Source organism: Panthera pardus, unplaced genomic scaffold (genome assembly GCF_024362965.1).
Source record: "Panthera pardus isolate Hobbes unplaced genomic scaffold, ASM2436296v1 HiC_scaffold_22, whole genome shotgun sequence".
Taxonomy (NCBI): Eukaryota; Metazoa; Chordata; class Mammalia; order Carnivora; family Felidae; genus Panthera; species Panthera pardus.
In genome coordinates this window covers 85,753,229-85,776,991 of record NW_026526788.1, presented here as the reverse complement: position 1 = coordinate 85,776,991, position 23,763 = coordinate 85,753,229, and the positions used below count along the sequence as shown (strand labels likewise).

The 23,763-nt window shown below is 51.1% G+C and overlaps 1 long non-coding RNA gene across 1 annotated transcript; it reads right to left on the bottom strand.

Annotated features, from left to right (window-relative positions):
* Positions 1-4,142: 4,142 nt before the first annotated feature.
* Positions 4,143-5,829, bottom strand: LOC128779050 (uncharacterized). The gene is made up of 2 exons (XR_008424987.1): positions 4,408-5,829; positions 4,143-4,275 (listed from the first exon to the last, which is right to left on the bottom strand). It is a non-coding gene; the product is annotated as an uncharacterized LOC128779050 (long non-coding RNA).
* Positions 5,830-23,763: the final 17,934 nt, after the last annotated feature.

The window sequence follows — 23,763 nt, the reverse complement described above, 5'->3', positions numbered from 1 at the left end:
ATCCGTGGATCAGGGAGTGGGCCCTCAGTGGACACTGACTCTGCTGGCACCTCGCTCTTGGACTTGCAGCCTGCAGAACTGTGAGACGTGAATTTCTGGTGTTTACGAGCCCCCCAGTCTGTGCTACTTTATTACCGTAGCCTGAATGGACTAAGACAGAAAGTGAAATAAATTGGTCTCAGATGAAGGAAAAATACCGGAATTTGTAGACAGCAGACTTTCTGTAGATGAGAGGCATCAGAAGGAAGCAATCAACTGAACTTAGAATGTGGGAAGTTATTTAGGAACAAAGACACATCCAAAAATGTAAAAACAGAGGTGAGTTGAAAGTGAATGGATGAGGAAAAAGCACACCATGTCAACACCACCCCCAACACCACCCCAGACACCAGCCCCAACACAACCGCAACACCACCCCCAACAACAACCCCAACCCCAACACCACCCCCAACACCACCCCAACACAACCCTAACACCAACCCCAACACCAACCCCAACACCACCCCCAACACCATCCCCAACACAACCCCCAACACTACCCCAACACCAACCCCAACACCATCCCCAACACAACCCCCAACACTACCCCAACACCAACCCCAACACCATCCCCAACACCACCCCCAACACTGCCCAAACACCAACCCCAACACCACCCACAACACCACCCCAACACCACCCCCAACACAACCCTAACACCAACCCCAACACCACCCCAACACCATCCCAACACCACCCCAACACTGCCCCAACACCACCCCCAACACTGGTGTCGCCATATTAATATCTGATACAATAGACTTTATGGCAAAGTGAATTACTCGAAATGAAGATGGTTGCTTATAATGTGTTCAATTCATCAGGAAGATATATGAATTGTAAATGTGTAGGCATATAATAACTTGGGTTTAAAGTATATAAAACAAAACTTGACAGAAGTAGAAGGAGAAATAGAAAAATACATAGCCAGAGTGGAAGAAAAGATTCCGTCTCAATAAGTATTAAACAGAAAACTAGGCCGTAAGTATACAAAAAATTGAACCTCATTACAAACTGGATCTAACAGGCACATATACAAGACTATATTCAACAACGTGCAACATTTTCAAGCCCAAGTAGTTCTGCGCAAGTCTCAAAAAGTTTCCAAGCACATTGACAAAATACAACCTCTTTTATTGATAAAAACCCTCAAGAAAGTAGGGATAGAAGGAACATACCTCAACATCATAAAGGCCATATACGAAAGACCCACAGCTAATATCATCCTCAATGGGGAAAAACGGAGAGTTTTCCCCCTGAGGTCAGGGACAAGACAGGGAGGCCCACACGCACCACTGTGGTTCAACATAGTGTCGGAAGTCCTAGCCTCAGCAACCAGACAACAAAATGAAATAAAGGACATCCAAATTGGCAAGGAAGAAGTCAAAATTTCACTCTTCATACATGACATGATACTGTATGTGGAAAACCCAAAAGACTCCACACAAAAACCTGCTAGAACTGATACATGAATTCAGTACAGTTGTCAGATATAAAATCAACGTACAGAAACCTGTGGCATTTCTGTACACCAATAATGAAGCAGCAGAAAGAGAAATCAAGGAGTTGGTCCCGTTTATAATTGCACCAAAAGCCATAAAATACCTAGCAATACACCTAACCAAAGAGGTAAAAGATATGTACGCTAAAAACTGTAGAAAGCTTATGAAACAAATTGAAGATACAAAGAAATGGGAAAACATCCCATGCTCATGGATCGGAAGAATAAATATTGTTAAAATGTCTATACTACCTAAAGCAATCTACACGTTCAATGCAATCCCTGTCAAAATAACACCAGCATGTTTCACAGACTAATACAAACAATTCTAAGATTTGCATGGAACCAGAAAAGACCCTGAAAAGCCAAAGTAATGTTGAAAAAGAAAACCGAAGCTGGAGGTATCACGGTTCCAGATTTCAAACTATATTACAAGGCTGTAATCATCAAGACAGTATGGTACTGGCACAAAAACAGACACATAGATTGATGGAACAGAATAGAGAACCCAGAAATGGACCCACAGACGTATGGCCAACTAATCTTCGACAAAGCAGGAATGAATATCCAGTGGAAAAAAGACAGTCTCTTCAGCAAGTGGTGCTGGGAAAACCGGACAGCGACATGCAGACAAATCAACCTGGACCACTTTCTTACACCAGACACAAAAATAAATTCAAAATGGATGAAAGACCTCAATGTAAGACAGGAAGCCATCAAAATCCTCGAGGAGAAAGCAGGCAAAACCTCTTTGACCTTGGCCGTAGCAGCTTCTTACTCCACATGTCTCCAGAAGCGAAGGAGACAAAAGCAAAAATGAACTGTTGGGACTTGATCAGGATAAAAAGCTTCTGCACAGTAAAGGAAACAATAAACAAAACTAAAAGACAGCCTACGGAATGGGAGAAGACATTTGCAAATGACATATCGGATAAAGGGTTAGTGTCCAAAATCTATAAAGAACTTACCAACTCAACACTCAAAAAATGAATAATCCAGTGAAGAAATGGGCAAAAGACACAGACACTTTTCCAAAGATGACATCCAGATGGCTAACAGACACACGAAAAAATGCTCAACATCACTCATCCTCAGGGAAATACAAATCAAAATCACAATGAGATGCCACCTCACACCTATCAGAATGGCTAAGGTTAACAAGCCAGGCAACACCAGATGTTGGCAAAGGTGTGAGGAAAGGAGAATCTTTCTGCACTGCTAGTTGGAATGCAAGCTGGTGCAGCCACTCTGGAAAACAGTATGGAGGTTCCTCAAAAAATTAAAAAATTTTTGACCCTATGACCCAGCAATTGCACTGTTAGGTATTTACCCAAAGGATACAAAAATGCTGATTTGAAGGGGCACATACATCCCAATGTTTATAGCAGCACTATCAACAATAGCCAAAGTATGGAAAGAGTCCGAATGTCCATCAACAAATGAATGGAAAAAGAAGATGTGGTGTGTATGTGTGTGCGCACGCACACACACACACACACACACACACACACACACACACACACAATGGAATACTGCTGAGCAATCAAAAAGAATGAAATCTTGCCATTTGCAACAATGTGGATGGAACTAGAGTGTATTATGCTAAGCGAAATAAGTCAATCAGAGAAAGACAAATACATGATTTCACTCACATGTGGAATTTGAGAGACAAAACAGGTGAACATAGGGGAAGAGAAGGAAAGAATAAGATAAAAACAGAGAGGGAGGCAAACCATAAGAGACTTTTAAACACAGAGAACAAACTGAGGGTTGCTGGAGGGGAAGTGGGGGGGGATGGGCTAGATGGGTGATGGGCATTAAGGAGGACACTTGTTGGGTGAGCCCTGGGTGTCATATGTAAGAGATGAATCACTGGGCTCTACTCCTGAAGCCAATACTACACGGTATGTTAATGAACTTGAATTTAAATAAATTTAAAAAGAAAAAACCTTGGATAGATTAAAAAAAACATTTTTTCGGGCATTAAAATCATACAGAGCAGATTCTCTGACCATAATGCCATTAAATCTGGAAATCAATAACAAAAGATAACTAGAAAATGGCCATATGTTTGGAAATTAATAAACGCATTGCTAAATAACTCATTTTGGTCAAGGGACAAACCGTGATAACAATTAGAAAACGCTTTTCAATAAGCAATGGTGAAAAAACTAAACATCAAGCTTGTGGAATGGACTAAAGTGTACTTAGTGTTTTCATGCCTGAGCGTACACAGCAGGGAAAACAGCTGACAAGAAGGAGCTGAGCGTCCGGAACCCAGGGAAGTGGCAAACCAAACCCCAATGAAATAAACAGAGAAGCGAATAAATATGAGGCAGAGCGTGATGAAATGAGGGAAACATACCGCAGAGAGGCAAACTAAGCCACGAGGACTTCTCTGAAAATACCCGCACAATTCATAAGCCTCTGACAAATTTATGAAATCCTTCAGAAATTAAAATCATATGAGTATGTCAATTCTGTGCCAATAAATTTGAAATGAAATGCACCAATTCCTAGAGATGTAGCAAAACTAACTCAGAAAAAAAGTGATTTTTAAAGACATTGAATCAGTAGTGAAAAAATCCCCCCCAAACAGAACTCTAAGCACAGATGGCTTTATTGGCAGTTTTCACCACATGCGCAGGGAACAGAAGAAAAATGTTATACAAACTCCTCCAGATAATAGAAAAAGGGGTAACAGTCCCCAACTTGTTTCATGAGAAGAGCAAAACCTGATACGAATGAGGAAAAAAACTCATCAATCTTAACATTAGTAAATGTGGATGGGGAAATAAACGCAGGAAAAATAAGCAGATAAAATTCAACGTTGATTCGTAATTTTTTTTTTTTAAATCTGAGCAAACCTGGGGGTGCCTGGGTGGCTCAGTCGGTTGAGCGTCGACTTCGGCTCAGGTCATGATCTCCTGGTTTGTGGCTTTGAGCCCCGCATTGGGCTCTGTGCTGACAGCTCAGAGCCCGGAGCCTGCTTCGGATTCTGTGTCTCCCCCTCTCTCTGCCCCTGTCATGCTCATGCTCTGTCTCTCTCAAAAAAATAAATAAATAAATAAACCTTAAAAAAAATCTAAGCAAACCTGGAACTGAAAGGAACTTCTTAAACCTGGTGAAGGGTATCTTCTAAAAAAAGGAAAATAGATCCTCTTAGTGGAAGGATAGGTCATCGTAATTGATAGAATTTTCCCTAAGACCAGGAAGAGGTCATAGAGGCCCACAATCATAATTTCCATTCTACGCTGCACTTGGGGTCCCAGACATCATCATGACGCGACGGCAACAACAACCAGAATGTATATGAATTGGAAGGTGAAAGGGAAAACCCGGATTATTTGTGGATGGCATATGTAGCTGCATATGGAGGAAATCTAAAAGACGTCACATCTGTGGGGAGCTTAGCTGAATCATAGTCTGTGACAGGAGAGCACAAAAGATGGGGACCTGGCAAGGGACAGAATACAGTGCTAAGCTGCTTACCATTTTCTTTCTGCAATAGTATGCCATTTTTGATACGGTTTTGATCATTTAAAGGTATATCCTATTCTCTAGATCCAACTTCTGGAGTTCTGCACAAAGAGCAGGTAGGAAAGAAAGAAAGAGGAACGAAGAAACCAAGAGCAAACGAATAAAAATCCAGTTCGGAGACGGTGGAGTCCAAGCACGTCAGGAGTAAAATAACGGTAAATGCACTGCCTACTCCGGCTGAAAGAGATTGTGAGACTCGGTAAAAAGTAAGATCAAGGGGAACCTGGGGAGCTCCGTCGGTTAAGCGTCTGACTTCGGCTCAAGTCACGATCTCGCGGTTTGTGGGTTCGAGCCCCGCGTCGGGCTCTGTGCTGACAGCTCGGAGCCTGGAGCCCGCTTCTGTTTCTGTGTCTCCTCCTCTCTCTGCCCCAACCCACTCGCATTCTGTCTCTGTCTCTCTCAAAAATAAATAAACATTAAAAAAAATGTAAACAACACACTTCTAAATAATGTGTGGATCAAAAAAGAAATCACAATGAAGTTAGAAACTATTGTAATCTGAGTGATAATGAAAACACTAGAAAGCAAAATTTGTGCATGTGACTAAAACACTCCTGAGGGGAAACGTACAGCTTGAAATGCTTACGTTAGAAGAAAAAGATGCTGGGGCGCCTGGGTGGCTCAGTCAGTTGAGCGTCTGACTTTGGCTCAGGTCATGATCTCAAAGCTCTGTGAGTTCGAGCCCTGCGTCGGGCTCCGCGCCGAGAGCTCAGAGCCCGGAGCCTGCTTTGGATTCTGTGTCTCCCTTTCTCTCTGCCCCTCCCCTGCTCATGCTCTTTCTCTCTCTCTCTCTCTCTCTCTCTCTCTCTCAAAAATAGGTAAACATTAAAAAAATAATTTAAAAAAAAAGAAGAAAAAGATGCATCACGGCCCGAGAAATACAGGAGCAAATCAACCCCGAGAACCACTCCTCTTTCCCACGGTCCCGGGACAGCACCCAGAAGCACACCTGAGCCCCTCGGGCCAAGAGCAGACAGCGTTTCCCGAGGAAAACCAGAGCGGGGGAGAGCGCTGGGCAGGCCACGACTACCGCTGTCCACGCGGCGGCCAGCGTGACAGAAGAGCCGTGCACGCGTTCTTGGGCCCATTCCAAGACCGCATCTCGGCGGCCCTCGATGACCCACTCTTCGGTGTCTTTCACCGTAATTAACAGAGATGGGGGGCACCCGGCTGGCTCAGCTGAGGGAGCGCGGGACTCTTGATCTCGAGGTTGTGACTTCGAGCCCCACATTGGGTATAGAGTTCACTTAAAAATAAAAATTTTTATGGGAATGCAAGCTGGTGCAGGCACTCTGGAAAACAGTATGGAGGTTCCTCAAAAAACTAAAAATAGAACTACCCTACGACCCAGCAACTGCACTACTAGCTATCTATCCAAGGGATACCGGTGTGCTGTTTCGAAGGGACACATGCACCCCCATGTTTAGAGCAGCACCATTGACAATAACCAAAGTATGGAAAGAGCCCAAACGTCCATCTGTGGATGAATGGATAAAGAAGATGTGGTTTATATATACAATGGAGTATTACTCGGCAATCAAAAAGAATGAAATCTTGCCATTTGCAACTACATGGGTGGAACTGGAGGGTATTATGCTAAGTGAAATTAGAGAAAGACAAAAATCATATGACTTCACTCATGAGGACTTTAAGAAACAAAACCGGTGAACGTAAGGGAAGGGAAGCAAAAATAATATAAAAACAGGGAGGGGGACAAAAGAGAAGAGACTCATAAATATGGAGAACAAACTGAGGGTTGTGGGAGGGGTTGTGGGACAGGGGATGGGCTAAATGGGGGAGGGGCACTAAGGAATCTACTCCTGAAATCATTGTTGCACTATGTGCTAACTAATTTGGATGTAAAATTTAAAAAATAAAAAATAAAATTAAAAAAATAATATAAAGTTTGAAATAAAAAAATAAATAACATAAAAAATTTTAAATCTCAAAAAATACCCCATAGATGACAGTGAAAAGAATCACTCACTTTGACGGTCCTGGCGGCCCCACCCCCACATCGCCATGAAGCCCCGTTCTGGGTGAAAAACCTAGACATCTGCCCAGTCCAGCATTCATGGTGCAGGGGCCGCTGGACCCCGGACGTTGTTCTAGCCTCTGTCCTCACAGAACTATTTCATGGGGAGAGACAGTGAGACCTTTTTAAGATGTCAGGTATAACTGTTTTGGAGAAAATAAATGCAGGGTAAAACAGGTTAGAATATTCCAGCAACAGCAGCAGGGAGAGAAGCTTTCTATAACATACAAGGAGGTCAGATGACCTACTAAGGTCAATTGGAGAGAGGGAGCCACGCAGGTATCTGGAGAGGGAGCATTCCGAGCAGAGAACAGCAAACGCGGAGGCCCTGCACGAGAACGTGCTGTCGGTGTGATGAGGTTACAATCACCCCATCCGGCACTTACTGGCATAACGGAGCACACGGTGGAAAGGGCTGGAGGGTGAGCTCAATGACCGTACCGCCCGGACCCCCACCAAGGCAAAGACAAAGCGAGTAACACAGCCGCGATGGACTGCGGGATCCCTTCTGGGCACCCACGTGCCCCCAGTCCTTCTCAGTCAGACCCTGCCCATCCCTGATCAAACCTCCTCGCCCCCGCCCATCCCCTCTGCCCTGGAAGGAGTGGGTCTCAAACTCCCCCCGCCAACGCTGATGCCACGCGGCCCCTCCCAGCCCGTTTCTTCTGCGGTCTTTCTGGGCACAGCACATTCGGTCCTCTGTGGGGACCACGGGTGCACCGTCTTCCGGATCCTTTCTCTTCCCACTCTGTGCCGAATCCAGCAACGACAGCTGCCACTCTGTTTCAACATGACTATACCTTCAGACGGAAAGTTCCACGGTTTCTGCACCCCCACCCCCACCCCCAGGACCGGGCCAGCATCCCGGATCCTTGCCGTCCCCCAAGTGCTACACCTGCTCCCGGCCTCGCCCCAACAGCAGCCAGAGAGATGCCCTAAAACGTGGGCAGTTCACTCCAGCCGCTGCCGGAGCCCCACCCGGTGGCCTCCAGCTGGCCGGGCTCCCCGGCCCGGTCTCCTGCCCCCCTCCGCCCGTCTCTGCGCCCCCGTCACATGGGATCCCTGCTGGTTGCCCAGTGCCCTGGGCCGCTGCATTGCCTGTTCCCCTTCCAGGATGCTGCTCCCTCACTTCCTTCAAGACTCTGCGAAGATGTCACCCCAGCAGCCTTCCTGACATGGCCCAGGCGGGACGGCAGCACGCTTCCCCCAGTCTGCGTCCAGTCCGCGTCATCGCTACGCTTCTTCTCCATCATACGAACTGACTCCGAGAAGGCGTGCTCTTTCGGGTGCCTGTTTTGTGTATCTCTCCCACTAGAACGTAGAATTCGCAAGGGTACAGACCACACTCCTGGCTCCGCCTTGTGTCATCTCCCCAGAGCCCAGAGCTGTGCCTGTCGCATGGTGGGCTCCGGACAGGTGCACACAAGCGCACAGGTGACCGCAGCATGGAAAGGTGACCGCAAGCATACAGGCGCACGCAAGGACCGTGACGAAAGCCTGCCTCCTTTTTCTCCATTCCCACTGGACACCACCTTAATCCATGGGTAAGACCTTCCAAAAACACAAATCTGATCCTGCCCATCCCCTGCTGTAAGTCTTCAGCCAGCACTGAAAGCATCTCATCATCCTCAGGTCGGGTCCAAACTGCTTCACGTGGCCACGCGACCCTCCACAACCTGCCTTCTTCCTCTTCCTCCCGACTTGTCTTCAGCACCCTCTTCTGTTTGCTTATTCTGCTTCATGACGAACGGGTTTCTTTTCCTCAAATCCTCCTGCTTTCTGTGCCTCGGGACCATTGAATGTGTTGAGAGAAACACTCTTTCTCCTGTTTCTGACTCAACTTAATGTTACTTCCTCAAGGAACTTTGGAAGGTTGGAGACTCGGAAGGATGGATGGATAGATAGATAGATCAATGGATGGATGGAAGGATGGAGGGATGGGAGGAAGGAGGAAGGAATAGAAAGACGGATGGGAAGATGAATAAATGAATGAAGCCTCGCTTAATTGCATTCAGTTTCTCGTAAATGTAGGCATTGCTTCTGGATCAGGTTTCTTGGGAAGACACGCACACTCTGCATGGAAGTCGGGTGACCAGTAGAGCCCACAGAGGTGACTGGGCTTCCAGCCAACCAGCTGAGCCTGGCTCAGTAGCCCAGACATGCTTGTCACAAGCTTGCCCCTGCCAGTATCCTCTCTGATGTCACTGCTGACCGTCCCCTCCACGGTCCCTGGGTCCTATTCGGCAGGCGCTGCCACAGCGGCTTGATGGTTACAAGCGTAAGCTCGGGAGCACGTGACCGAGGTTCAAACTCCTGCTCTGCTGTTCCCTCTTGGTCACTGAGACGTTCACCTCCCCGGCGCGACGGATTCCTCATCCACAGACTGGAGCTCAACCGTCTCACGGAAAGACAGCCGCCCGCACGCTGTGTGTGTTGTCCCACCGTTACAAGGCCAAGCCTACCCTTCCAGCATCTTGTTTTTGGAAGGAAGCTCGCGCCACCGCCGTGCCCGAATTCGTGTATTGAAACCCTACCTGCCCTGATGATGGCATTAGGGGGTGGGGCTTTGGGGAGGTCATTAGAGGTAGGTGAGGTCACGAGGGTGGGGCCCATGATGGGATTAGAGTCTCCCCCCCCCACCCCTCCCCCGCATAAGCATCCCGTCTCTCCAGTGCTCGGGACTCCGGACTCAGGGAGAAGTCAGCCCTCTGCAGCCAGCAGGGGGCTCCCGCCAGGACCTGACTGGACTTCAGCCTCCAGAGCTCCGGGAAGCAAGTTGTTCGGACCGCCTGGTCTGCGATGATTTGTTACGGTGCCCGGGGTTGACCGAGACGCCTCCCTTCCGTGGTCGTGCACAGGTGTGTGCCTTTCACTCAGTTCAGCCTGCAATCACCAGGGAGCACCTGCCACCTGCCACGCCTGTACGCGTGCACGCACGTCCACCGAGGAGGCACCCCCGGCCCTGAGCCCCCGAACGCCTGCTCAGCCAGCTCTGGACCCCTCTCCGAGCCAGCTCGTGGCGCCTCGCACCCACCTGTGCACCGTGTACACTTCCCACGCTGCACGTAAACGCTGTGTACGCTCCACTCAAGGGCGACCCACCCCCACGAGGCCACGGCTGTCACCGAGACCGGGGTCCCTCTTGGGGCGTCGGGGACACAAAAGACACAACCAGGCCAGAGAACGGGAGGAGGAAGGGTTTTGTTTGCAGCAAGTGACGAGAACGCGGGATCCTTCCCAAAGCAGTGTCTCCCCGAACAGCAAACCCGGGGAGGGGTTCACCCGAGGGGCTAACGCTCACCGAGGGGCTTGCGCGGAGGGGCTCCGGCACGGCACGGCACGGCACGGTGGCAAAAGTCCGGAGGCGACGGAGTCCGGGCCGGGGTCACGAGGCCGGCCTGGGGCAGCTCCGCCGGGACCTGGGTGCCCAGGGGGGTTGAGATCCTGCAGAGGTCGCCCCGGAGGGCGCGTCCGGCCAGACTTCGCCTCCAAACCGGGCTGGTGAGTTCTGCCCGTGGGGTCCATCCGTGTGACGCAGACTCCATCAGGACACAAAACGCGACCACCTCCCCGGAGCGTCCCCGGCCGGCCCTGCCCCAGGACCGCAGGGCCGCGGTCCTGGCCTCTTTCACCTGGGAGCTCGTGTAGTGGACACTGTGTGAGGCGTCCTAACGGCTGTGGGTACCGGGACTTCGCGCCCACGGACTGCCGACGTCCTTGTGTCATATGCTGGTCCCCCCGCCCCCCCGATTCCAATCTGCCCCCCCACCTTCCAGCCCACGGCTCCCCCTTGGGGCGCAGTCAGTTTCCTGCGTCCTGGGCAGCTGGGGGAGGCCGAGAGCCAGGGGACGGGCAGGCAGGCGCGCTCAGCAGGGACGAGCCTGTCCACAGCCTGTCCACGGCCTGTCCACGGTCCGTCTACTGCTTGTCCACGCTTGTCTTTGCTACACCTCCAAACTGATTGTAGGAAGACAGCCGTCATACCACACATCCGTGCCTGGGTCAGAAGGACACATCTTAGTGATCAGTGAGCGGGTTACCCACATGCAGGAGGGCTCCTCCGGCCTCACCTGGGCTGCCAGGAGACTCCAGCGGGCACCTTCCCACGGACGTCATGTGGATGCAAGTGACACGGGCAAGTATGTCCCCTGTGACTACCCTCACCGCGGCCCTCAGGAGTCACGACAGTGACAGCGTCCCAGACACCTTGACTTGGTCTCTTAGATATTTGAAACACGAAAGAGGCTGCACAAGACCATCTCCGGCTAATGGGATGCCTCACGGGAGGCCTGAGCCAGGGGGAAGCCGGTCAGGATCCCCGCACCTCGTCCAGGAGGCCACGCGGGGAAGGTGGCGCCCACGCACCTCTTTAAAAAGCCAGTGCCCGACCCCCAAAGGCAGGATCCATCCCGTGGGACAGGCTGGTCCTTAGCAGCCCGAGCGCTCTAGATGGCCCCGGCCCTGCCCTCCCTCCTCACCAGCACGCGTTGTGTCCCCAGTTCCCAGCGAGGGTCCGGTCCCAGAGCTCTGGGGGTGGGGGTATTGGATTACCACCACCTGCAGCTATGGGGGGAAAGAGTGGGCTGGCCTAGGGATGCCCTAGTCTCTCTGTTTCCCTTCATCGCCTTCAGGCAGGTGTCCAGCCCTCGGAGCCGTCCCACGAGGGGCAGAAAGTCCCATGAGGGGCAATCCTCCAGCCAGCTTCCCCCAGGGCCACCGACTGCGTGCTGCCTCCAGGCAGGCGGGCCGCCCAGCAGCCCGTGTGGCCGACCGCATTTCCTGCAAGGCACCGCAACAGGGCCGGGGGGACACGAAGGGCCCCTGGGTGGAGGGGACAGAGGATGTCTGCCAGCAAGCTCCGCGGACAAGTGACCAGCTCCCTCCCCGAGGAGGAGCACAGACCGACACACCCAGGAGGGATTCCCCGGGAGGACCGGGGTCACCTTCTCTCCAGCCGCTGATGCTCGGGGGACTCGGGAGGAGATCTGGGTGCTATGGACGAGAGTGATGGGGCCACGCACCTGGCGGGATGGCGGGCGTTGGGAAAATGCAGAGACCGGTCCAGGGACGTCGGAGGAGGCAGGCCATCGGGAAGAAAGGATAGAAACTCTGAGTGGTGTGTGTGCACAGGATGGGAAGCCCTCGCCGGCCGCTCTCCTTTTCTTTCTTTTGAGGGATAAGGTTAAGGGGCAAAAATGACGCCAGACGAGGAGGGACGGCACCCAAGGGGCACCCTGGCTCCAGCTCGGCACAGGTGGGGCAGTGAGGGCGGTGCCAAGGGGGCGTCCGTGGACGGCGTGGCCATGGACAGTGTGGCCAGTGTGGCCGTGGATGGTGTGGCTGTGGATGGTGTGGCCATGACCAGTGTGTCTGTGGATGGGATGGGATGGGATGGATGGTGTGGCTGTGGATGGGCCAGTGTGGCCAGTGTGGCCATGGACAATGTGGAAGGTGTGTCTATGGATGGGACAGTGTGGACGGTGTGGCAGTGGATGGTGTGGCCGTGGACGGGACGGTGTGGACGGTGCTCTCACAGCCTTGAGTGGGGGCTGGGCGCTCGATTTAATTCCTAGACTCTGGGCTGCCTGGCAGTGGGCTTGAAGTGGTTGGAGGCACGAAGGGAAAACCAAAGAAGGAAAAATAAAACTCCTGACTCGGGAGGTGACACGGAAGGGGGGGCACAGCCAACACAGACACGTGCGCGTCCGTCACCAGCTGGTCACCTCCTGAGCCAGCAGGGGAGCAGGAGAGAAGGACCCCGGGTCGTTGACCCCCAGCAGGCGCGGGGCACGGGGGTGTCCCGGGTGAGGCGGAGAGCCCGAGGCGGGCTCGGGAGAAACTTCCGAGATTGTCTGAGCCCAGCGCTCATTTGTGCCTGGAGTGACGCCGTCAGTGCTCCCGCACAGGTGGCCTTGGCTCCCGAGGGCAGGCAGCGTCTTTTCCGACCAGCTCCACCCATCCCAGTCCTGGGAAAGCGTCTGGACAAAGATGCAAATCACTGGTGGCTAATTATTATCCTTCTAAGGGGCTGTGCCCGGCCTTGAGCTCAAGAAGGTGGCCCTTGCAGGCATCCTGGGTGCCCCCCCCATGTGCAGCCCCGTTCCACCCCGGGCCCGCGGGCTCCCGTCCTCGCACCCTTCCCCGGCAGGCCGCTCCCCGGCGGTCAGTCCCGGACCAGCCGCTGTGGTCCCCAGGTCTGCGCCCAGCTGCACCTGCTGTCATCCCACAGACACCCGCTCAGCGGCTCCTCTTCTCCATCCCACACTTGGCAAAGGGCGTGACCTCCCCATCTGCAGCCACCTGAGCCAGCGCATCCCCACAGCTTTGGCTGGTCCCTCTCCCTCTGTTGGGCAGGTCACGGCCTTCCCTGCCAAGCCCAGCCTTGGCCCCCCCCGGGCTATCCCAGGAAGCTCCCCGCTGTTCTCCTGGATGCGGGGACAGGGCCCAGGCTCTGGGGGCCATGTCTCAGGGCTAAGGGCTCAGGACTCTGCCACTCTGGTTGTGGCTGTGTGTGTGTGGTTGGGGGGCTTCCACGGAGGGACAAAGCCACCGGCGCCACCTTAGTTACCACTGCCCCCCCCCGCCCCCCGGGCTTGTCACTGGCCCCGTCTTCTTGGGGATCCGACATTCGCCGAGAGCCAGCTCGTCACTGCACCTGCGTGTCTCCTTGTAAATGGGGGCGCCTCCGATGGGGGAGCCTTCCACGTCCCCCCGCTGCCCGGGGGCCCTGTGGCCTGTCCCTCCAGTGCAGCGCTCGGCACTGCCCGCCCGAGCGGACCGCCGGACCCCGGGGGTGCCGCTCACGGCCAAGCTGGGCCGAGGGCGGCCCTGGGTCATGGGCACGTTCAAGTTCCGAGCTCCCGGGCCTGAAGCCTGAGCCTCTCAGCGCGGCTGCTGCCCCACGTGTGCGCCCCTCCGGTCTCCCCCGTGGCCACCACGTGCCGGGGCCGTGTGACCGTGTCTGCCCCGCGCGTGGCTCCCGCGCCCCTGGCTGGCTGCTGCACACTCGGCGCTCGGCCGTCTCTCCCCGAAGGAACAGCTGAACTGTCGCCTCACCGTCCGGGAGCAAACAAACAGCGGCCGCCCAGCCCTCCCGAGGCCGCCCTTGGCGGGACGGTGTCTCTGCTCCAGGAACTCCTTCCTGTTTTGGACGTTGCCAGGCAGGTGCCGGCCGGGTTCTTACCAAATAACGCCCTTTCCTTTGGAAGGAGCCTCTGCTCCTAGACCGCCAGGGACGTGGAGCAAGTGTGGACTGGGGACAGAGAGTGACGACGGCACGCTGTTTACAGTTCTAAGCGTTTCGTCACGCCGACTCCCAAAAATAGCCCGCACGGCACGGACTCTCCCGGGAACTCGCGGAAGAGTCTGTGTTCTCCTGGAGGAGGGAGGAAACAGACCGGTCAGGTCAGGTCAGCCCTCTGTCCCTCAGCGGCCCTGAGATGACCAGAGGTCACGGGCTGCCCCCAGGCCGCTGGGGAAACAGATGCCTCGTATTAATCTTTCCCCAGGACAAATTTCCTGCCCCGGGGGAACCAAGCCCAGGGCTTTCCTGGTCACCCCCAGATCCTACAGACACACCCGCCTTGGCCTTCGGGATATTGTGCCCAGCGTGGCCCTCAGAACCTCCTCCAACGCAGCCGTGGCCCAGGAAAGCCGTGTGCGCACCGCCTGGGGGGAGGCCCTCCCAGCGGACTGCCCCCTCCAGATGCTCCTTCGGGGTCTCTGGAAGCTCTGGGAAACGCCGAGCGTCTCTCGTGGGGTCCCCTGTGCTGTGATGCTGACTCGGAGGCCTCCTGCCTCCCGCCTGCCTTTCCCAGGTGACCCACCTCTGTCCCCCAGAGCTCCAGCGGCCTGGCAGGATGGCCTGCCCGTCCCTGTCCAGCTCAGCCTCTTTCCCTGGAGCCCGGCCCACAGCAGTGCCCAGCTCTGAGGGCTGTGACGGGGAAGGACGCCCTGGGCGTGGGGCCGGGTGGGAGGCGGGCTCCCAGGCCCCACGTCCACCTGCAGCGGGGGACGTGAGCTTGCAAGGAAGCTCTCGGGCACTCCCTCCCAACTGCGTGGACGGGGCCCAGCGGCCGCTCAGGTGGGGACCCTGCAGGGAGACGGGTTGAGGATAGGGGGGCTCATGCGGGCAGTGATCGGTGGCCAAGGAAAGGAGGGGCAGTGGGGGTGCCACGAGGGGCTGCTGGAACCGGGGGAGCCGGTGGGGCACAGTCACCGCATTGGGGGAGGGGCGCTCACTTCAACTCGATTCCCTGAAGCCTCTTCTTGGTTCAGGCGCCATCCGAGCTCCGTCTCTTGGAGACGCGGCTTGGTCCACTTACCCCTGGGATGTTTGTGTCCTCGAGCTTTACTGGGACCACTTACTGTTCCGAATGCTGGTCCCCTGCCTGCGTCCGGAACGCTGGTACCTTCCTCCTGTGTGAGTCGTTCCAGGTAAAGTTCGGTCACATGTTCCCTGTCCGGTAAAACGGAAGGTCGTCAGTGCTGTCCACGTGCCCGGGTCGCCGCGAGGGTTGGTCAGGGACCGAGACGAGGCCACCGACTCTGCAGACCAGAAGCCCCCCATCAGCGTCGCCCTTACGGGATGAGTCACGTCTTCTCACACCTCCCTGCTAAACGGTAAACGTTTCTCTGTGTTGTGAACAATTCTTATGAAATTTATTTTTAGGTATTTTGTTCTTGCTGCTCCTATGAGTGAGAAGTTTTCCATTTCCAAACTGGCTACTGCTAATATTTAACAAACACACCGATTATTTTTAAGGTTTATTTATTTATTTTGAGAGAGACAGAGAGAGCGCGAGTGGGGGAGGGACAGAGAGAGAGAGAACCCCAAGCAGGTGCCACACTCAGAGCAGAGCCCGACGTGAGCCCCAACCGTGAGATCAGGTCATGACCTGAGCAGAAACCAAGGGTCAGACGCTTAGCTAACTGAGCCACCCAGGTGCCCCTAAGTTTATTTATTTATTCGGAGAGAGAGAGAGAGAGCAGGCGAGGGGCAGAGAGAGAGGGAGAGAGAGAATCCCAAGCAGGCTCCGCTCAGGGCTTGAACCTAAGAACTGTGAGAATGTGAGTTGAGCTGAAACCAAGAGTCTGATGCTCAACCCACTGAGTCCCCCAGGAGCCGCCCCCAGAAACACCGATTTTTCTAAGCTTACCCTACAGCACGTATTTTACTGAATTCTTATTTGTTCGGACTTTCTCCGTGCATTGTCTTGAATTTTGTTATTCTTGGTTAATCCGTTGATTTAATTAGCAAAGTCGAACCTAACACCCACCAAATGCGAGCCCCGGTTCAACAGCCATCATGAGCCGAAGAGGCAAAAAGTCCCGCCCCCACGGGACTTACCTGGGGTGACCACGAGGGGGGATCCGTCGTGACAGTTTTGTGTCTTCCTTTTTGGCATTTAACGGTTTTCCTTTGTCCTTGCCTGTGATTTTTCTCCCATCTCGAGGGTGGGGCTGATGGCGGTCTCGTCGGCGACATAAGGGGACGCGCTAGTATTTCGCAGAGAAGAGCGGGGTTTCCTGCGGGTTTCTGGAGAACTTCCTCTACCTGGAAGGCTCTCAGTTGCAGCTAGCAGAAGCCAGCCCTGGCTGACGCAAGTGGAAAGGGAAATTCCGGAAGGAGCTTGGAGGGTGCGTGCAATTGCTGGAAAGGCCGGAGCACCGACCTTGAAAACACGCAGGAACCGGGCAGCTACGAGCCACGCTGCTCGGCGGTGCGGGAAGGGAACGCCGAAAGAGGCGAGACCCCTGTCCCACCGCCCTGGCAGGCCAGGAGCCTCCGACCCCACATTTCTCCAGACAAGGGGCTGGCATTCAGGGGTGAACAGCAGAGGAAAATGAAGAAAGGTGTTCCACATACTGCTCATAAACCAAGGACTTTGCCCCTTTCTACCTACTAAGTTTGTTTTTGGCGAGCGTGTGTGTTTTAAGTCACATATGCTTCACTGAGTTATTCTTGCTTTTTAAAAAATTGTTTTAAACGTTTATTTAAAGAGATGTTTATTTAGAGAGAGAGAAAGAGCTTGAGCGGGGGAGGGGCAGACAGGGAGGGAGACACAGAATCCGAAGCAGGCTCCAAGCTCCGAGCTGTCAGCACAGAGCCCGACGCGAGGCTCGAACCCACAACCCGTGAGATCATGACCTGAACTGAAGTCGGACGCTTAACCGACTGAGCCACCCAGGTACCCCGACATTTTAAATAGCAATTACTCTAAAACTCTAGGGAAAAAAAATGTTTTTACATTCTTTCTCTGTCCCTTAAAATTATAAACGTTTAAGATGTGAACACAGACCAGAATCACCTGAGACTGAAGGAAAAAAGGATGAGGCCTTTTTAAACAGCCATCTGCTGAAAGGCCCCGGGGAACAGAGATGGACCTGGTCTCCCCCTAAGATGCTCTGTCTGTGCTTTGTGACACAAACGTCCTGCCTCTGGCTCCTCTCTGACCAGAGCCATTCTCTGAAATGCAAACCTCGGTGGGAAAAGGGAAGGGGAAGAAAAACAGAGAGGAAGGCAGACCATAAGAGACTCTTAAATGCGGAGAAAAAACTGAGGGGGGGGATGGGAGAGAGGGGAAAATGGGGGATGGGCATTGAGGAGGGCACCTTGTTGGGAGAAGCACTGGGTGTCCTAGGTAAGCGATGAACCGTGGAAATCTACCCCCAAAACCAAGAGCACATTGTACACGCTGTGTGTTAGCCAACTTGACGATAACTTATATATTTTTTTAAATGGTTAAGAAGATAAAAAAAAGAAAGAAAGAAAAGAAATGCAAACCTAGGGAACAGTGTCTCCTCAGGGCAAACAATTTTGATTGGGATTGTATTGAATGTGTAGATAGCTTTGGGTAGTATTGACATTTTGACAATATTTATTCTCCCAATCCATGAGCAGGGACTGTCTTTCCATTTCTTTATATCTTCTTCAATTACCTTCATAAGCTTTCTATAGTTTTCAGCATACAGATCTTTTACCTCTTTGGTTAGATTTATTCCTAGGTATTTTATGCTTCTTGGTGCAATTGTGAATGGGATCAGTTTCTTCATTTGTCTTTCTGTTGCTTCATTGTTACTGTATAAGAATGCAACTGATTTCTGTACATTGATTTTGTATCCTGCAACTTTGCTGAATTCATGTATCCGTTCTAGCAGACTTTTGGTGGAGTCTATCGGATTTTCCATGTGTAGTATCATGTCATCTGCAAAAAGCGAAAGCTTGACTTCATCTTTGCCAATTTGGATGCCTTTGATTTCCTTTTGTTGTCTGATTGCTGAATCTAGAACTTCCAGCACTATGTTAAACAACAGCGGTGAGAGTGGGCATCCCTGTCGTGTTCCTGATCTCAGGGAAAAAGCTCTCAGTTTTTCCCCAATGAGGATGATGTTAGCTGTGGGCTTTTCATAAATGGCTTTTATGATCTTTAAGTATGTTCCTTCTATCCCGACTTTCTCAAGGGTTTTTATTAAGAAAGGGTGCTGGATTTTGTCAAAGGCCTTTTCTGCATCGATTGACAGGATCATATGGTTCTTATCTTTTCTTTTATTAATGTGATGTATCACGTTGATTGATTTGCGAATGTTGAACCAGCCCTGCATCCCAGGAATGAATCCCACTTGATCATGGTGAATAATTCTTTTTATATGCTGTTGAATTCGATTTGCTAGTACCTTATTGAGAATTTTTGCATCCATATTCATCAGGGATATTGGCCTGTAGTTCTCTTTTTTTACTGGGTCTCTGTCTGGTTTGGGAATCAAAGTAATACTGGCTTCATAGAATGAGTCTGGAAGTTTTCCTTCCCTTTCTATTTCTTGGAATAGCTTGAGAAGGATAGGTATTATCTCTGCTTTAAACGTCTGGTAGAACTCCCCTGGGAAGCCATCTGGTCCTGGACTCTTATTTGTTGGGAGATTTTTGATAACTGATTCAATTTCTTTGCTGGTTTTTTGAAAAAATAAACAAAATTGACAAACCTCTAGCCAGGCTTCTCAAAAGAAAAGGAAGATGACCCAAATAGATAAAATCATGAATGAAAATGGAATTATTACAACCAATCCCTCAGAGATACAAACAATTATCAGGGAATACTATGAAAAATTATATGCCGACAAATTGGACAACCTGGAAGAAATGGACAAATTCCTAAACACCCACACTCTTCCAAAACTCAATCAGGAGGAAATAGAAAGCTTGAACAGATCCTCAGGGCAAACAAATAAAAGGAGGTATTTGAAAACTGGCCCCCCTCCAAAGCTCAGACAGAAACTAACACAGCTTTCCAAGTTCACGTGATCTGGGAACTACTTGGTCTTAAAGCTAATTTAGGACCGTTAGTTTCATTGAAACAGACACATCTTTAGAACTATCAGCACTAAATAGAAGACTTTTCTCCTGCGTGTGTTGGCCAGAAGTCAAACAAGTTCACGTTCTTTCTTGAAAAATTTGTCAGGAAAAAAGAAAAAAAAGGTAGGAGGAGTGGGAACGTATTTGTTGTTTAGGGAGAAGAACGTGGTTGTGCCCTAAGTGAAGCTGGTTGTTTGGGGGAAAAACTTTTAAGACAGTATCTGCATGTAAATAGTGAGGTTGTGAAAAGTTTATGGGAAAACGGCATCTTTGGAGAGGAGTTCACGCGTGGTCGGTAAGTGGCTCAAACGAAGACAGCTTTTTTTTAATGTGTATTTAATTTTGAGGGGGAGCAGTGCAGAGAGAGGGCGACAGAGGATCTGAAGCAGGCTCCAGTCTCTGAGCTGACAGCAGAGAGCCCGACACGGGGCTCGAACTTGAGAACCGCAAGATCATGACCTGAGCCCAAGTTGCTGCTTAACTGACTGAGCCCCCCAGGGGCTCCTCAACTGAAGGAAAGTTTAAGTAAGTAAATGAGCTTCACTGTCAAAATCAACACTGGTGCAACATTGTCTTTGCACAAAAAACAAAAAACCCCAAAGTTTTCTTGAGCTACCGTTCTGCTGTTGATGAAAAATTATAAAGGGAAGTTTTTCTTTGCCTTTAAAGTTATCCCCCTCCCCCCACACAAAAGATTCTGTTTTGCCCAAACTGAGTCAATATTAAAAGAGCTACATTTTGCTCACAACAAGGTACGCATCTTGCATTTGGCTTTGACATTTTATTTGTCACTGTGATGTGATGAGCGCCTGACATGGGTTCATGGCGACCTGGGATCCTGTTTAATCAAGTGTTTGAAACTTTCCATATTGTTTTTTGGGAAATACTTCCTAAAATCAAATTCTAAAATAAAGCCTTTGGGGGCTCCTGGCTGGTCCAGCCTGAGGTGCGTGGGATTCTTCATCTCAGGGTTGTGAGTCTGAGCCCCACGTTGGGCAGAGAGCTTACTTAATATAGATAAATAAGTGAAGTTACAACTCACTATAGTTTAAAGATAAAATAAAATGAAGCATTTTGACCACAAGCTAACTGAAATCTCCCAGGGACCTCCTGGAACATTTCAAAGGTTCTTTGAGAAATTACAGTAATAAAGCGTATTAGGTGTGTTAAAATACATGGAGGCATTATCAGACAGGTGATGTTAGACCCTCTGAGATCTCAGTTATGTAGGTACATTATTAGAATAAGTGTTCCAAAAATTGTACGAGCGCTCCAGAAATCTGATGTCCCGGAAGGTGATCATCTTGATGTGTTGTATGGCACAGAAATAACCAAATGTCCTTGACTGCGTCGTAATGTGCTCCAATCGGCTCTGTCACCACGGCTGTTTCAAAGCCTCCCATCAATGACGGACGGTCACACTTTTACTCAGATGCTTCTTCTATTAGAGCGTCCCGTAAACGTGTTTCATCTCCAGTGAGACTCATGAAAAAAAAATCTGAGTACAGGTTTCTGGTAACTTTAAGATGATAAAATTGAGCTGGGTGGGGCGCCCGGGTGGCTCAGTAGGTTAAGTGTCTGACTCTTGGTTTCGGCTCAGGTCATGATCTCACAGTTTGTGTGTTGGAGCCCTGCGTTGGGCTCTGCTGTAGGCATGGAGCCTGCTTGGGATCCTCTCTCTCTCACTCTCTCTCTCTCTCTTTGTCCCTCCCCTGCTTGCACTCTCTCTCTCTCTCTCAAAAATAAATAACCACTAAAAATGATCTTAAAAAAAAAACAGTGATAAGACATTTCTTTTAAAGTTTTTTATTTTTGAGAGAGAGAGAGAGAGAGAGCAGGAGAGGGGCAGAGAGAGAGAATCCCAAGCAGGCTCCGCACTGTCAGCGCAGAGCCCGACTCAGGGCTCGAACTCACGAACCCTGAGATCATGACCTGAGCTGAAATCAAGAGTTGGACACTTAACCAACTGAGCTGTCCAGGCGCCCCTAAGGAGACATTTTTAAAGAGCTTAGGACCTCAGGAAATATTTTTTAATCCTTTAAATGTGCACCTATAGCCATTTGACAGAGATATGATAAGGTAATCAATACAAATCCTTGAAAATAAAAAGATATCACATTAGGAGAAATGTATAAGAAGAAAATGACATTGAAATATAGGTTCAAGAAGAAAAAAGGAAAGATGCAAACTTTCCCGTTAAAGAAGGAAAACTATTAACGTGCATTTTAAGTGGACACGAGACTCTCCAACGGCTTTGGTACTCAGCTGCCAGTGCATATGTGAAAATCAGTGAGGGGGCACCTCACTGAAGCGGACTGGGAGGCTAGAAGGGGGCAGTGAGGGGAGCCCCCCGCTCACGTCCATCACAGGAACAAGTGTCAGAGCCCCGCACGATGCGTCTCCTGCCGGAGATGGGCCCCCCCCGCCGAGACACTCATCACCCTGACCTCCCCTTTCCTCCTGTGGACTTTCCTTCACAACAACCCTCCCAGCCTCTCCTTCTTCTCCGTTAAAAAGCATTCCTCTCTTCTGTTTGTTGGAATTGCCTGTGGTTTCGCCTATTGGATTTGTCCCCAATCCCAATTTTGTTATTCCCAAATAAACCCATTTCTCGTTGGTAAAACAACTTTTACTTTCGCGTATACATTTAGAAGCATTATGAGGGGCGCCTGGGTGGCTCGGTCAATTGAGCGTCCGACTGTGGCTCAGGTCATGATCTCACGGTTCCTGGGACCGGGCCCCGAGTCGGGCTCTGTGCTGGCACCACGGAGCCTGCTTTGTTCTCTCTCTCTCTCTCTCTCTGCCCCTCCCTTGCTCGTGTGCGCTCTCTCTAAAATAATATAAACATTAAAGAAACTTAAGAAATATATAAATGTTAGGAAAACTTTGATTAAAACAATAATGATCACGGTATGTCAGAAACAATATCCTTGGCAACTGTGTACATTTATGATGCAGAACTTAAACGTCTATGTGGCGTGTGGAAGGTGAATTTTTCAAAATTATTTATTATTTTTTTAAGTTTCTTTTATTTTGAGAGGCAGGGGGGAGGGACAGAGAGAGAGAGGATCCCAGACAGGCTCCGCGCTGTCCGCACAGGGCCCTAGGCCACCTCAGAACTGTGAGATCGTGACCTGAGCCGAAATCGAGAGTCAGACTTCGCCGACTGAGCCCCCAGGCGCCCTGAATTTGTCAAAGTTCTTACAGGGGAAATGGGAGCATAGAAGTTTGATGACCACTGCCTGAAAAACAGCCCTGCTGTCTGTGCAGGGAGGGGGAGAGCAGCGCTCGGGCCGCAGATCTTCGCATCGCTGAGTCCCTTTCCCTTTCCCACTGGGCTGTCCTTGGACCCCGCTCTGCTTCTCTGCCTCGGGGCTCCTCAGGCTCCCCGGGCAGGCCGCCCCCATCTCTGCTACGACCTTCGCAGGGACAGTTTACGGGTCGGCCTCAGGCTGCTCACACGTGGAGGCGGAAAGGGCCCCCTCCAAGTGTGGCCCTTGCCCTCTGTGGAAGGTCCCGCACGGACAGGGAACACCGGGTTGTAATGGCCTGGAGAAAGTTCAGAAGGCTCATAAAATCTGTGTGTTTGGGTGACATCGCAGGATGTGCCCACACACAAACACTGTTATATTATTTCTTTCTTAAAAAGTTATTTATTTTATTTTTATTTATATTATTTATTTATTTATATTTATTTTGGAGGGCAAGAGGGACAGACCACGAGTGGGGGAGGGGCGGAGAGAGAGGGAGACAGAATCCCAAGCAGGCTCCAGGTTCCCAGCTGTCAGCACAGAGCCCACCGGGCCTGAACCCACGAACCCTGAGATCATGACCTCGGGCGAAGTCGGATGGCTAACCGACTGAGCCACCCAGGTGCCCCGTTTCTTTTTTGTTATGTTTATTTATTTTGAGACAGAGAGAGAGAGAGAGAGGGAGAGAGCGCGAGCCCATGAGTGGGGGGAGGGGGAGGAGAGAGAGGAAAAAGAGCGTGAATGGGGGAGGGGCAGAGAGACAGAGGGGGGGGAGAGAATCCCAAGCAGGCTCCATACTGTCCCCACAGAGCCCAATGAAGGGCTCGAAATCATGAACGGGTGAGACCATGACCTGATCCGAAATCAGGAGTCGGAACTGACTGAGCCACCCAGGCGTCCCCATATAGTTCTATTTCTATTCTAGTAATAAGCAGTCAGATGAAATTCGATGGCAATGATAGTAACATTAAACGCACGACTATTTGGGGATCTAACAAGATGTGCGAGCCCTGCAGTCTGGAAGCTACACCCCGTCGCCAGGAGA